The sequence below is a fragment of the Schistocerca piceifrons genome, chromosome X (assembly GCF_021461385.2).
Source record: "Schistocerca piceifrons isolate TAMUIC-IGC-003096 chromosome X, iqSchPice1.1, whole genome shotgun sequence".
Classification (NCBI taxonomy): domain Eukaryota; kingdom Metazoa; phylum Arthropoda; class Insecta; order Orthoptera; family Acrididae; genus Schistocerca; species Schistocerca piceifrons.
The window spans coordinates 823,682,994-823,698,405 of NC_060149.1; positions in this window are offsets into that span (position 1 = coordinate 823,682,994).

Below are 15,412 nucleotides of genomic sequence, written 5' to 3' on the forward strand. Positions count from 1 at the left end.
AATCTTATGGGATTTAACTGCTAAGGTCATCAGTCCCTAAGCTTACACACTACTTAACCTAAATTATCCTAAGGACAAACACACACACACCCATGCCCGAGGGTGGACTCGAACCTCTGCCAGGACCAGCCACACAGTCCATGACTGCAGTGCCTTAGACCGCTTGGCTAATCCTGCGCGGCAGAGTATTGCACAGAATAGAGTAACATGGAGAGCAGCATCAGACCAGTCTTCAGACTCAAGACCACAACATCATATTTGTGTATTAGGCTGGTGCATAAATTCATAACATTTTCCCATAAGTTTAATAAATAGAACAGATACACATAAGAAAGACTTTAGTCATCAGTAATAGATTCTTCTTGACTATTTACAACTGTCTGCCAATGCTGGGGTAACTTTCGATTCCATGACTGTAGAAATCATTAGTTTTGAGGCAAAAAAACTCATCAAGCCACATTTGGAGCACATTTTTATCCAGGAAGGAAGTTTCTTGACAGTTACCTGACAGAGAGTGGAAAAGATGATGACTGAATGTGCAAGATCAGGTGAATAAAGTGGATGTAAAATGACTTCACAATCCAACTTCTGTATAGTGTTTTTTGTCAGTCTAGAAGATTGCAGGTGGGCATTATTGTGGAGTAGCATCACTTCACGCAGTCTTCTTGGTCAAGATATCTCATTTATTGGCAACAAATGTCAGAGTGGTGGTTACACCTCTGGGAAGGAATCCGTAGTACAGCACAGTGTTGCTGCTCCACCAGAAACTTCTTAATACCCCTTTACACATTGACAGTGTCAATGGTGTCATCTCTGTATCCATCTGTAGCTTCCCATGGATGTAAGATGGCTTCTTAACCCCCTAATACAACAATAGCAATTTCAGTAATGCGCATTAGTTAATACAGACACTCTTTGTACAACTGCTAATTTTCACTAGTTCAACAAGAGCAGGACTGTGAAACAAGTCTCATTGGATGGAAATGTCAATTTAAAGAAGGGAAAACAGAGAATAGAGAGAGGCCATGTGAGTATAGTTTAAAAAAATTAATTAAACTACTTGAGGAAGTTTAACATCTAATGTGCATGATGAGTGAAAATAAAGATGTTGCCAATAAATTTGAACCAATCTATGCACAGAAGACACAGGGGCTACAAATGTTGTGCCCCAGTAGAGCACAAAAAGGCTGTTATACTGCACTGGAGAAACTGGCATTTAAAAATACAGAAATAACATTCAGATTTTTCAGAGTTGTGTTTTTAGGTGTTTTGAGCATGCATCAAAACACATAAAGGTACATGTGAAGTAGATACCCATGAAGTCTGTTAGTTACCAGAACAATGGAGAGAACATACCTGATAAGAGGCAAGATCAAAGTTGACAGTGTAATCCAAATGGAATCAACAACTCAGGAAATAAGTATGCACATTGGCCCACCTGCTACCAGTACCCAGCATTATAATGTGGCAGGGCAATCATCTTATTCAGACATCTTATCCCCCAAATCCCCTATGCCACAAATACACATACATGTGAGTTGTAGCCAAACACTGAATTACCAACAGTATCCTCTGACCCTATTGAAATTTGATATGAAATCTTGAATTTTACAGTTATTCTAGAGAAACATCCAATGAAAAATGAATTAGTGCATAAAGATTTGTGCTCAATCTGCTTTATACCAAAACATTGTGCAACACATTTCCATTGTCCATTGAACATCAAGAATGTATACAGAAATGAAATAACATTGTATTTTCTAACGGACTGTTTTTCATTCTAGATCACTAGGTGGTCATACTTACTTTTTGTGTTAGAGGAATCAGCATCAGTATTTATTGCATGGCTATGTGCACTACATGTGACAAAATTCTGCAGGGTGGCCATATTTCTTGAACAAGTGTGGTGAAGTGCTCAATGTGTACTCATTAAAATAAGATGAAAATTTTATACTCTTATGTTCTACCATTTATGTTTGAGACACTTAATGATATTTTGCAGAATGAAATTACATGTATTCATTTCAACTTATGTCAATCAAGAGTTTATGGAGTGAGATTGGTAGGATAGAACAACATTTTCGCAGAAATTAAGACATCATACTCATGTTCACATTCAACTCAAAGCCCATTCATCCTGAATTAAGTTTTCAAAATTTACTTCAACCATTTCAGATATATGTATACTAGTTTCTTCCATAAACCCAGTGTTAGGATCCTACCCCATCCTAATTCAAATAATTTAGTGCTACATCAAAATGATTTTCTAATAATATGATGTCAAATACTAACAGGAAAGAAATGGCAAATTATTTTGCACTCTCTGATGCCAACTTCTTGAGTACCAGTACCAGTGATTTAGCAAATGACAGGAACAACTATTCTGGTACTTAAAGGAATAATGGCCTTGTATATAACAAAGCACTATGTGGACTATACACAACTCTGAGCCACAAACTGAGTGATGATGACACCAGTGAGGCTCCACCAGCGTTGGCAGAATATAGATTAATTGAATCTATGGCCTCAGCCTAAGATGTGATCAGCACTCCAAGACTCATAACCTCTGGAGCACCCACTGAACCTCTGTTGTGTTAAACGTACCGAGATATGTCGGTTTGCATTTAGTTTACTTTCACTTCACAAACAGTTTGTGGGGCTGAAGTACTGTCACCACAAAATAAAACTAAAAATGTCCAAAACCGTTGACTCCCACTGTGCTGCATGAGTCACTGACAAGTTCCAACAGCCACATAAAAAGGGAACCCAAACTGGATAGATTTACAAAAAAGTTGAGTCCAACATTGAATGACAAGCTGAATAGAAAAAGATTTATCCTTAGAATGTGGTTTTTCATCATAAAGAGATCTAGTAGGGCTTCTGAGAAAGTATAATTTTTCTGTACGACTTCCCAATTTTAGAGTTCTTAAGTTGAAACAGTGGGTTATAATTTTAGAAACATGACACTCCATGTCATCATGGTAGACACTTCATTTGAAAGAAAAACCTGGAGATTTATTTTTAAATTGGTAAAAAGATGTTACTGTTTTACGTTAATATTCTTTGCATGTTAATTGATTTTTCTGTCACTTCTTGGTAGAACAATGTCATAATTATAAATAAAAAGCCTGATATTGTGTATGTTCAACAGTGCTAATTTATTTTGATAGCCAGTTTTCATCTTATATGGCCATCATTAGACTAACTGACTATTATCATCAAAGAAGGAACAATTCATTCATTAAAAAACTGACTGATCAACCAAACATCACGACACAAAATATAAAATATTCTCTTAAAATTTTACATTCTAATTTTTTTCGTTTTTCACAATTCCTGGAAGAGTACACATTTTGAAACAAATAACTGAACTGTGACACATGGTGTGAATTTGAGAATATGAAATGAATCATGCAGTAACAGGTGAATATTACAAACCTTTTAACTTGCCAAAATTTTGCTTAAAAACATAGAATTTATCTGGATAAATATGTAATGAAGCTGCTATAATCTTACCTTGTCCCCTTGATCAGACTGAATTATCAAATGGAATCTGAGTCATGAAGCAACTTGTCACATTATGTGACACAGAACTCACTGATAAGGGCAGAAGAGTGTATCCAGTCTGTCTGCACATAGAGTGAATTCTGCATGTGTGTGTAAGGAAGTGTAATAAAAGTTCATGAGGTGGAACATGGGAACTGACCCACTAGTCGCCTACTGTTGTGGGATATGGAAAACCACCTAAAAACCACATCCAGGCTCACCAGCACACAGACCCCTCATCATTAATTCACCAGGACTATTTCATCTGGGACTGGCTTACCTTCCTGTCCTCAAAACAATCATGTTAACACACACAGCTACCTGGATGGGTCTGTGATACGTGATAGTGCTGATAGTAATGTGAAAAAGTTGCTTATCTGAGTCACTAGAAACACATCAGATATGAGACTGTACAATGTAAAGGAGAAAAACATATTTCTGTTTGTCAACAGTGGCAGCAATGGTAAATCACCAACTAGGCTACCAAAAGCTACAATCAGCCAATGCAGGGAGAGGGAAAGATGAGAAAACAATATTGAGCAGTTATACACTCCTGGAAATTGAAATAAGAACACCGTGAATTCATTGTCCCAGGAAGGGGAAACTTTATTGACACATTCCTGGGGTCAGATAAATCACATGATCATACTGACAGAACCACAGGCACATAGACACAGGCAACAGAGCATGCACAATGTCGGCACTAGTACAGTGTATATCCACCTTTCGCAGCAATGCAGGCTGCTATTCTCCCATGGAGACGATCGTAGAGATGCTGGATGTAGTCCTGTGGAACGGCTTGCCATGCCATTTCCACCTGGCGCCTCAGTTGGACCAGCGTTCGTGCTGGACGTGCAGACCGAGTGAGACGACGCTTCATCCAGTCCCAAACATGCTCAATGGGGGACAGATCCGAAGATCTTGCTGGCCAGGGTAGTTGACTTACACCTTCTAGAGCACGTTGGGTGGCACGGGATACATGCGGACGTGCATTGTCCTGTTGGAACAGCAAGTTCCCTTGCCGGTCTAGGAATGGTAGAACGATGGGTTCGATGACGGTTTGGATGTACCGTGCACTATTCAGTGTCCCCTCGACAATCACCAGTGGTGTACGGCCAGTGTAGGAGATCGCTCCCCACACCATGATTCCGGGTGTAGGCCCTGTGTGCCTCGGTCGTATGCAGTCCTGATTGTGGCGCTCACCTGCACGGCGCCAAACACGCATACGACCATCATTGGCACCAAGGCAGAAGCGACTCTCATCGCTGAAGACGACACGTCTCCATTCGTCCCTCCATTCACGCCTGTCGCGACACCACTGGAGGCGGGCTGCACGATGTTGGGGCGTGAGCGGAAGACGGCCTAACGGTGTGCGGGACCGTAGCCCAGCTTCATGGAGACGGTTGCGAATGGTCCTCGCCGATACCCCAGGAGCAACAGTGTCCCTAATTTGCTGGGAAGTGGCGGTGCGGTCCCCTACGGCACTGCGTAGGATCCTACGGTCTTGGCGTGCATCCGTGCATCGCTGCGGTCCGGTCCCAGGTCGACGGGCACGTGCACATTTCGCCGACCACTGGCGACAACATCGATGTACTGTGGAGACCTCACGCCCCACGTGTTGAGCAATTCGGCGGTACGTCCACGCGGCCTCCCGGATGCCCACTATACGCCCTCGCTCAAAGTCCGTCAACTGCACATACGGTTCACGTCCACGCTGTCGCGGCATGCTACCAGTGTTAAAGACTGCGATGGAGCTCCGTATGCCACGGCAAACTGGCTGACACTGACGGCGGCGGTGCACAAATGCTGCGCAGCTAGCGCCATTCGACGGCCAACACCGCGGTTCCTGGTGTGTCCGCTGTGCCGTGCGTGTGATCATTGCTTGTACAGCCCTCTCGCAGTGTCCGGAGCAAATATGGTGGGTCTGACACACCGGTGTCAATGTGTTCTTTTTTCCATTTCCAGGAGTGTATTTCACTTATTTGAGCAGTAAAGGATGGTCCACTGTTGAGATGCCTTGGAGCTTCAGCTCTCATGCTAAACAGCCGATGAAAAATATTCCCATCAGAAATAGCAGACCTGATTAAACACTTTCAGACAAAGTTCTAGCTGATACAAAAAGTCTGAAAACTATTTCATCTGCACCCTAATTCACTGAAGATGAAGGAGGCAGATAGATGGAACCATGCATTTCCTGAATTTCCAAAACATCTGGGAAACTCTGCTTGGGCTAAATTAAACATTTCTACACTGAAATTCTGAGATTGGGACAGTTTAAAATAGCTCAAACTATTTCCATACTAAATCCAGGAAAATCCAGTAAGTTATTGCCCCGTAGCACACTTAAGTATATGTTTTTTGTTCAGAGGCTTATATATAATGGGATACATAAGAAAAGTTGACAGTGTTATTCCTCTCAAAAAGGCTGGCTTTAGAGCTAACTGCAGTTGCAGTGAACAGGTCCATCCTTTGGCATCACACACTAAATCAGGAGTCCAGAAATATCTAAAACAACAGCTGTATTCATAGACCGGACTGCTGTTTAAGACACATTGTGGCTTGATGGACTATTTGTGATGAAGCTAAAGAAAATTATTCCCTGATCAAAATTTATCAGCACTATGAAGAACATAAGAAATTGATACATCTAGAGTCACCATGGCATAAAAAGATTAGTGAATCATTCCCTATAAAAGGGCTATCATAATCCTTAGGATTTGCTTCTCTTCTATTTATGCTGTGGCCTTCTCCACCAGACATCATGGTGCCTAGAGTATCAGCAACCAAACTGACAGCCTGCATCCGCGGGTTACCCGCTTCATAGGCACACCGAAGCACTACACATCCGATAGGCAATATTGATGAACGGCCACAACAACAACAACAACAACAACAACAACACAGCAAAGACACCAGCAGGCACCAGGGGCCACTACCGGCCCACATAAACATAAGGAAGAGGTTGCTGCAGATCCCAGAACTATTTTCACACGTCAAACCACATGATGGAAAATAGTTCCAAGGCACTCATCTGCCGAAGCGCTATAAAGGCCAGCACTCAGCCGCACATCGGCAGTTCATAGACCGCCAGCAGACATGGATAGCAGCCCGGCTTGGATCTTCTCGCTGATCTCTGGATTAGGCTTGGTATATCGGAGAAGTCTCTGGCGGAGACTAGTAGGAAATTATTTCAGTTGTTTTCTATATTATTCTTGTATGTAGTTGTGACTCAAAGACGGATCACTGTTTTGTGTTGGTGTTATAATTGGAGAATTTGTTTTGGTTAATTGAACAGTCCAATAAATTGTTTTCGGACTTTGATCGTTAGTTTCTTCTGCTTACACAGACATATCAATTTAACTTTATACTTCAGACATACCAGTAACAACATCACAGAAATTCTGCTACTATGATGACATGGCAATATCCAATCAAAAAAACATCTAGATGGAGGTGAATACATTCTGACAACAAATTTGGAAGAGCTGAATGAATATAATTAGAAGTGGTGACTGAAACAGAAAGTTGTGCATGCCGCTTCAGTAACCAAGTAGTGGACAAGAAACTGAATGTTTGATTTTGCAACAAACAAATAAACCAGATTATTTAACCAAAACATCTTGGCATCCCTCTTGATCATATCCTATATCTCAGGCACTGCAATATAATCCCTATTGTAACCAACTGCAGAGTATTGTGCACCAGTATGGTGCAGTAGCAGGCACACCAACAAAACAGATGCACATTTAAATCAGTCAGTGCACATTATAACAGGAATATAAAAACACATGTTGACACCTTGGCTCCATGTTCTTGCAGACATTACTCCGCTAGATACAAGATGAGAAAATACCATAATTAGATAATGCTGCCATACTCCCAAGAGTGCTTACAATCCACACTATTGGACTGGACTTCACACTCCTGCCTGAGGTTCCATGGACCTGCGTGGAAAGGTGATGTACTGATGCAATGACCACTCTTTTTCCTGGAGGAAGTACAGAAAGAAAGATGTAAGTCTATCAAAGGTTTCCATCATAATAACTTCAAATACTCCACCATAAAAACGCCAGGGTCCAAACTACCCAGAAAGATTTGGTGCTACCTAAACAGGAAGTGTACCAACCACATCATAAATAAGGTTACTCTAGGCAAATGGTGTATATTGTGTAGCACATTATCCAACACTGCTCCAGGAGAAGATATTCTTGTAAAATGAGTTAATGTCCTGGAGGATACAGTTGAAGCTGTTACATGGATATTTAATATCAGTACTGATATAGATATACGAATGTAGAATTTGTGATCCGTATTAATTTTTTTGTGCAATTTGTGATATTTTCTGATTTTTATTTTGTAAAATATGTGATTTGCAATTTTTTTATTTGGGACTTATATATCTCAATTTGCCATTGAACAAATGAATTCATACAGACTATAAAAATGTACGTATATATGTATGTACACTGCCAGAAAAAACTAGGACACCTGGAAATACAATGCCAGTTTTAATCGAATGATGACGTATGGCACCTGGGGGATAGTAGATGTACTCATAATTGTTTCAACATTGTCCACCAACAGACAGCGTAGTCACATAGCTACCAGAGTGCCAGCTGAGTCTAGCCTTTAATATGGAATGCTCACAGGCAGAAAGCTCATTGCTGTGCAGATGTGTGAAGCAAGATGGCAACCACACCATGGAGACACTCACGTGCTTCCTATAGCCAATGGGGTGAGTTTGAAAGGGGTAATACTGTGGCCTTGTGAGTAGCTGGATGGTCCTTTCAGAGAACTGCCACATAAGTTGGATGTGCTGCATCAGTTGTGCAATGATGCTGGTATCAGTGGTCATGTGAATATTCTCACATTGATAGATGGGATTCTGGACACCCACACAGCATAGGATTGCTGTATTTTAAGGGAAGCATTGGCAGTTCATGCAGCTGCCACAGCATAGATAAGAGTGCTTGTGAGCACAGTGTCAACATGAGCTGTTGTGAACTGGTTGTTAGCAGTGGGACTATGGACATGCACACCTCTAACCTGTCTTCCACTCACACCACAGCATCAAAGTGCACAGCTCGATTGGTGTCATCAGCGGATCGCCTGGAAGATGGAATGGTGTGCTGTGGTCTTCAGCAATGAAAGCAGATTCTGTCTGCATGCAAGTGATGATTGGTTGCGTGTATGACGTAGACCTGGTGAATGCTGTTTCTTACAGTGTAGTCCAATACACACAGGCTCCACTCCAGGCTTTATGGCCTGGGTTGTGATAAGTTACAACTCTCATTCACTTTTATGTTGGACCAGCATTCAGTACGTGCTGGATGTTGTTAGATCCGTTCTTTTGCCGTTCTTGGAACAGGAAGGTGATGCATTGTTCCGACAGGATAATGCTCGCAACATGCTCGACAAGACGAGCAGCAAACTTCCCTGACAAGTACAATCTCCGGATTATCTCCAAAGGAGTATGTGTGGGATATGATGGGACGGGAAGTGACTTGTGCAACATGTCAACCAACAACTCTTACAGAACAACTTGAACAAGTCGAGCAGGCGTGCCATAACGTATCCCACGACAGTTTTCGCCATCTGTGCGATCAAATGGATGCCGGAGTCAGCACCTGCATTGCCGCCCGAGGAGGCTATGCCACGTAATGTGGGTGTTCCCTCATGAGGCACTACCTGGTACCTCAGAACCGCTTGTGCTGTTCATTTGTAAATGTAATCATTTTATGTACTCCATTGATATGTTGCAACAATAAATCTTGAGTGAATTTGAAACCTCTAAAAGAGTGTACTAATTTTTTTTTTTTCATGGTAGTGTATGTTCCACATCTCCTCCTAAATCACTAGACATATTTCAACCAGACTTGGTACACATATCATTTACGGTCTGGAAAAAATCGCTGTCGGAGTAAGAAACATCTGCCTATCAAAGGGGGTGCAAAAACTGACCCAAAAAATCTACATCTACGTGATTACTCTGCTACTCACAATAATGTGTCTGGCAGAGGGTTCAATGAACCACCTTCAAGTTGTCTCTCTACCGTTCCACTCTCGAACGACACGCGGGAAAAACGAGCAATTAAATTTTTCTGTGCGAGCCCTGATTTCTCTTATTTTATCGTGATGACCATTTCTCCCTATGTAGGTGGGTGCCAACAGAATGTTTTCGCAATCGGAGGAGAAAACTGGTGATTGAAATTTCATGAGAAGATCCTGTCGCAACGAAAAACGCCTTTGTTTTAATGATTGCCACTCCAATTCACGTATCATGTCTGTAACACTATCTCCCCTCTTTCGCGATAGTACAAAACGAGCTGCCCTCCTTTGTACTTTCTCGATGTCATCAGTCAATCCCACCTGATGCGGATCCCACACCGCAAAGCAATACTCCAGAACAGGGCGGACAAGCGTGGTGTAAGGAGTCTCTTTAGTAGACCTGTTGCACCTTCTAAGTGTTCTGCCAATGAATCGCACTCTTTGGTTTGCTCTACCCACAATATTATCTATGTGATCGTTCCAATTTAGGTTATTTGTAATTGTAATCCCTAAGTATTTAGTTGAATTTACAGCCTTCAGATTTGTGTGATTTATCTCGTAATCAAAATTTAGCTGATTTCTTTTAGTATTCATGTGAATAACTTCACACTTTTCCTTATTCAGGGCCGGCCGGTGTGGCCGAGCGGTTCTAGGCGCTTCAGTCTGGAACCGCGCGACCGTTACGGTCGCAGCTTCGAATCCTGCCTCGGGTATGGATGTGTGTGATGTCCTTAGGTTAGTTAGGTTTAAGTAGTTCTAAGTTCTAGGGGACTGATGACCTCAGCAGTTAAGTCCCATAGTGCTCAGAGCCATTTGAACCATTTGGACCTTATTCAGGGTCAATTGTAATTTTTTACACCACAGAAATATCTTATCTAAGTCATTTTGTAAGTCGTTTTGTTCATCTGATGACTTTACAAGACGGTAAATGGCAGTATCATCTGCAAACAATCTAAAACGGCTACTCAGATTGTCTCCTAAGCCGTTAATGTAGATAAGAAACAATAGAGGGCCTATAACACTTCATTGAGGAACGCCGGATATTACTTCCGTTTTACTCGATGACTTTCCGTCTATTACTACGAACTGTGACCTTTCTGACAGGAAATCACGAATCCAGTCGCACAACTGAGGCGATACTCCGTAGGCACGCAATTTGGTTAGAACACGCTTGTGAGGAAGGCTTAAGAATAAACATAGAATTGTACGAGAGTTCGCCTGCCCTGCCTGCAAGAAGCAGTCTTTCCCTCAGTCCTATACACACTCTGTTGTCACAGTGTCATTTCGCCCAAGTAACATCATAAGAAACCGACTACTACAGAACAGGCGTCGCACGGCACTAGGTTTATACAACCGCCGCCTAAACGGTTGGCCGATCGGTTCTAGGCGCTACAGTCTGGAACGGCGCGACCGCTACGGTCGCAGGTTCGAATCCTGCCTCGAGCATGGATGTGTGTGATGTCCTTAGGTTAGTTAGGTTTAAGTAGTTCTAAGTTCTAGGGGACTGATGACCACAGCAGTTAAGTCCCATAGTGCTCAGAGCCATTTGAACCATTTTGAACCTAAACAGCTAGCTCATGTTCAACAATTGAGAATTTACTGCAACTTCACTACGGTACTGTAGGATCTCAAAGGCTGGCGAGCGTATGCTGAAGCAAATATGCTGTTTAACCGAAGGCTTATGATTTTGTCGATTTATGCCAACTGAGGGTCAGAGTGAAACAATTTAAGGTAGAGTGCTTCAAATTATTTGGGGTTCAATCGGATTTTTTTTCAATATCTCCATTTAACACTGAAGGGTTATTAATAGAATAATAAGTGAAATGGGAAACAGATCTCTCATATAACATACTAATTTCCTGAGAGGTCTGTATTTTATTTTGAAAAACATGCAGCAGGTATTGGAGTCAAATATAGCAGAACTATCGATACAGTTGAGCTAGTTACCGAAACAGCAGCTCACAAATTCATCGGAAAGAGCTAATAGCACTGACGCAGGTTCGATTTGGATATCTCAAAGTTGTTTTTCCGAAGTATGTGTTACGAGATACTTATCCGAACATGGAAATAGCATTGAGGCTGTGACTGCAGAATCTTGTCCGCGCAGATTCAGCAAATTAAAGCCACTCAAGGTCGAGTATATTTGAAACAGACTGTCAGATTCAGCTATCTAGTTGATAAAATACGGCACAGCTGCTAGATTTGATTTCAGTGACATAACCAATAAGTTTGCTTCGCTCAAAGCAAGGAAATATAAACTAAAATTGTAGTGTAAACGTAATTTTTGTAAATGAATGTTTTCTCAACACGTATTTATAGCCCTGTTTCTCTTTTCCAATTAAAAATTTATCCACTATTAATAATTTGTGAGGAACAATAGCAAATAAAATCTCCTAATTATTATACATGATACTAAAATAAGTGTGCAGTAGCTGACATAAGAAATAAGAGACAGATTTCGTATCACTTTCAATATTTTTAGGGAGATTATAAAGTTTGTAATTTATTTACTACTGTGACCCATTTGATTAGTTGTCTGCAATATTTTTCATGTGTTGTTGTTGATGTAATCTTTGGTCCGAACACTGGTTTGATGGAGCCAAGGACACCCTGGGGATAAGGAAACAATATGGTGTAGCCCGATGTAGTTCTTTCAAGAAAATGATTTAAAAGTCGCAGGTTTTTACAGGGTCAGAACTGTAATTTTTCTGTGGCTACATACAAGTCGCCGTTCGTCTGCCATGGCCATAAAATACACTATACCCCCACGTCTAGCCATCTTCCCCCCTACAAACTATCGTGTGGGCACACTTGGGTGCAGCCCTCCACGTTACTCTATCCTGTGCAAGCCTCTTGATCTCCGAATAACTGCTGCAACTTGCATCTGCTTACGGTATTCATCTCTTTGTCTACCTCTACAATTTTTATCCCGACACACTTACTCCCATTACCAAAGTGACAATCCCTTGATGCCTCAGGATGCATCCTACCAACCAACCCCTTCCCTTAGTCTAATTGTGCCTAAATTTATTTTTCCTCATTTTGATTGATTTATTATTACATGTACCCATCAAATCTACAGCACAACATTGCAATAGCCTCTACGCTCTTCTTGCTTGAACTGCTTATCTTCCACGTTTCACATCCATACATAGCTACACTCTAGACAAATATCTTCAGAAAAGACTTCCCAACATTTAAATTTATATCAGATGTTAACAAACTACTCTTTTTCAGGAATTTTGCCGCTCAGATAACAAACTAATCTACTGCCTACGCTGTCTCATATCCTAACCTAATTCCCTTAGCATCGCCTGATTTATTTTGGCTGCACTCCATTACTCTTCTTTTATTTTTACTGACGACCATCTCAAACATCTTTGGAGATTCTATGCAATCCATTCAACTACTTTTTCGAGTCCTTAGCCGTCTCTGACAGAATTACAATGCCATCAGCAAACCGCAGAGTTGTTATGTCTTCTTCCTGAACTTTAATTCCTTTTCAAAATTTACCTTTGATTTCCTTCACAGCACGCTCAATGTTCAGAGTGAGTAGCTTCAGGGATAGGCTACACCCCTCTTTCACCCCTTTTCGACTACTTGTACTGCTCCCTTTATTTCCTTCAGGTGTTATAATTTTAGTCTGGTTTCTGTGTAACTTGGAAATAAAGTTTCGGTCCCAATATTTTATTTCCACTACCTTTAAAATTTGAAAGAATGTGGTCCAGCACACGTTGTCAGAAGCTGTTTTTTGGTTGTTTCGGGAAAGGAGACCAGACAGCGAGGTCATCGGTCTCATCGGATTAGGGAAGGACGGGGAAGGAAGTCTGCCGTGCCCTTTGAAAGGAACCATCCCGGCATTTGCGTGGAGCGATTTAGGGAAATCACGGAAAACCTAAATCAGGATGGCCGGACGCGGGATTGAACCGTCGTCCTCCCGAATGCGAGTCCAGTGTCTAGCCACTGCGCCACCTCGCTCGGTGTCAGAAGCTGTCTCTAAATCTACAAATGCTACAAACATAGGTTTTCCGTTCTCCCACCATCTTCTCGAATATTTCGTACGGTCAGTATTGCCTCGCGCGTTTCACATTTCTCCAGAATCCAAACTTTTCTTCCCTAAGATCAGCCTCTACCAGTTTTTTTCGTTTTCCCGCAAATAATTCTTGTCAATATTTTGAGACCATGACTGATAGTTTGGTAGTACTTAGCACCTGTCAGCACCTGCATTCTTTGGAATTAGGATAATTGCATTCTTCCTGGTCTGAGTGCATATCGCCGGTGTCATACACTACTGGCCACTAAAGTTGCTACACCAAGAAGAATTGCAGATGATAAACGGGTATTCATTGGACAAATATATTATACTAGAACTGACATGTGATTACATTTTCACGCAGTTTTGGGTGCATAGATCCTTAGAAATCAGTACCCAGAACAACCACCTCTGGCCGTAGTAACGGCCTTGATACGCCTGGGCATTGAGTCAAACAGAGCTTGGATGGCGTGTACAGATACAGCTGCCCATGCAGCTTCAACACGATACCACAGTTCATCAAGAGTAGTGACTGGCGTATTGTGACGAGCCAGTTGCTCAGCCACCATTGGCTAGACGTTTTGAATTGGTGAGAGATCTGGAGAATGTGCTGGCCAGGGCAGCAGCCGAACATTTTCTGTATCCAGAAAGGCCCGTACAGGACCTGCAACATGCGGTCGTGCATTATCCTGCTGAAATGTAGGATTTCGCAGGGATCAAATGAAGGGTAGAGACACGGGTCGTAACACATCTGAAATGTAATGTCCATTGTTCAAAGTGCCGTCAATGTGAACAAGAGGTGACCGAGACGTGTAACCAATGGCACCCCATACCATCACGCCGGGTGATACATCAGTACGTCAATGACGAATACACGCTTCCAATGTGTGTTCACCGCGATGTCGCCAAACACCGATGCGACCATGATGATGCTGTACAGAGAACCTGGATTCATCCGTAAAAATGACGTTTTGCCACTCGTACACCCAGGTTCGTCGTTGAGTACACCATCGCAGACGCTCCTGTCTGTGATGCAGCGTCGAGGGTAACCGCTGCCATGGTATCCGAGCTGATAGTCCATGCTGCTGCAAACGTCGTCGAACTGTTCGTGCAGATGGTTGTTGTCTTGCAAACGTCCCCATCTGTTGACTCAGGGATCGAGACGTGGCTGCACGATCCGTTACAGCCATGCGGATAAGATGCCTATCATCTCGACTGCCAGTGATACGAGGCCGTTGGGATCCAGAACGGCGTTCCGTATTACCCTCCTGAACCCATCGATTCCATATTCTGGTAACAGTCATCGGTTCTCGACCAACGCGAGCAGCAATGTCGCGATACGATAAACTGCAATCGCGATAGGCTACAATCCGACCTTTACCAAAGTCGGAAACGTGATGGTACGCGTTTCTCCTCCTTACACGAGGCATCACAACAACGTTTCACCAGGCAACGCCGGTCAACTGCTGCTTGTGTATGAGAAATCGGTTGGAAACTTTCCTCATGTCAGCACGTTGACGGTGTCGCCACCGGCGCCAACCTTGTGTGAATGCTCTGAAAAGTTAATCATTTGCATATCACAGCATCTTCTTCCTGTCTGTAGCACATCATCTTCGTGATGTAGCAATTTTAATGGCCAGTTGTGTATATCTTGCATACCAGGTATAATTATTTATTCGTGGCTGGGTCTCCTAAGAATCTTAATAATTCTGAGGGATGTCGTCTAGTCTAGTGTTCTGTCAAATTCTTCCCGCATTATCATATGCCCCATCTCATCTTCATCTA